The sequence below is a fragment of the Nematolebias whitei genome, chromosome 1 (assembly GCF_014905685.2).
Source record: "Nematolebias whitei isolate Nwh7 chromosome 1, NemWhi1, whole genome shotgun sequence".
In the NCBI taxonomy this organism is placed as follows: Eukaryota; Metazoa; Chordata; class Actinopteri; order Cyprinodontiformes; family Rivulidae; genus Nematolebias; species Nematolebias whitei.
The window spans coordinates 84,746,067-84,747,497 of record NC_056498.1 but is presented as its reverse complement, the minus strand read 5'-3'; positions in this window follow the sequence as shown (position 1 = coordinate 84,747,497).

Here is a 1,431-nt window from a genome sequence, read left to right as displayed (position 1 = left end):
TCTCTGGATCTATGTCTATAGACATATTTCCTAGGTACTCTGAGTCATCCAGAGTCGCGTCCCATCGTTCCGGATCGAGGTGATAGAGCGTCAAATCACCAATGTGTATGGTTGTTCCCTGGGGAACACTGATCCACATCGTTTTGTCCGGTAACGTCAGAGGTCTATTTGCCCCGGGTTGATCGTAGGCTATGATCGCCTGTCTTTGAGGAGCGTTCACTAGCCAACGAGAGCCAATTATTTCCGCTTTTGCATCTTTAGCCAGGTGTCGAGGCGTTACGGTCGTTGAGCACTTAGAATTTTCCGGAATAGGTGTTAACCCGCATATGCCCGCGGTTTTATTCCACATAAACGGTTTGCTCGGGCACAGATAGTGTATCTCCCGAGTGAGAACACACATCTGCAGGTTTGGAGCTAGGTAAACTGAGGGGTTGTCGTCGTGGTACGCAACCATCCTTGGTGTGTCAATTTGAACATGGTTTTCGCCGTGCCAATTGCCAACATTTACGACGTCCCTGAGTCTATATATGCCGTTTGAGGGAATTATCGGTAGGTTGATAATGAACGCCATTTCAAATGTTTTGTGATTGACGTAGATTGGGATTGCGCTACCGAGAGTGTAAGCCAGGTGTGCCTGTGTTTGCGTAACTTTTTCGTGCGTAGCGGAGCTGAGGATGTCGTTCACCATCTGTAGAGAGACTAGATACGGTGGGATCCTACCGGTGGCTAGTGTATCTACCGACGAACTGATATCTCTAAGCATGTCAGCAAAAATCCTATCCATTAGGTGTGCGACAGCGTAATCCGCTTCAACCTTAAGGGCTAACTCATTTACCGCTATTACGAGGGCTTTGATCTCTTGGGTGTGAGTCAAGAGGGTGAAGATTACCAGTAGTGGTATCATCATTGTCCTATGGAAACACAAAGAGATAGGTCTTAGCTTCGTAATGGTCAAGGGTAGGTCCTGTGAATTTAAACTATGGTTAAGTTTATTATCCATTAGTTATCTTCTGCTTGGATGACCCTTATTCCCACGAGGTCAGATTTTGTGAGATCTTTGTCTCCTGAGGAGTTATTGCACGCCTTGTGTGGTTTAACCTGGTTACGATGTACCCATTTAACAGTTGGCTCTTTTTGGCCTTTACTGATTTTTATCTGGTAGATAATTGGGGACACTTTGTCGGTTATCAGATGGGGTCCAGTCCATCTGGGCATCAGCTTACGGGCGAGAGTTCCGGTCCCGGACTCTCCTCTCCCAGTTTTGGGTGCAAACGTGTAGTACCAGACCCTGTCTCCCACTTGGAGTTCCTCGTGAGAGGCCTTTTGGTCGTAGTACGCTTTGCGTCCTTCAGCTGATTTTTCCAGGTTTTTCTGTGCGAAAGCAAAAGTGTTTTTAAGGTGTCTTTCCAAGTCTTTCATGTATTGTTGTGT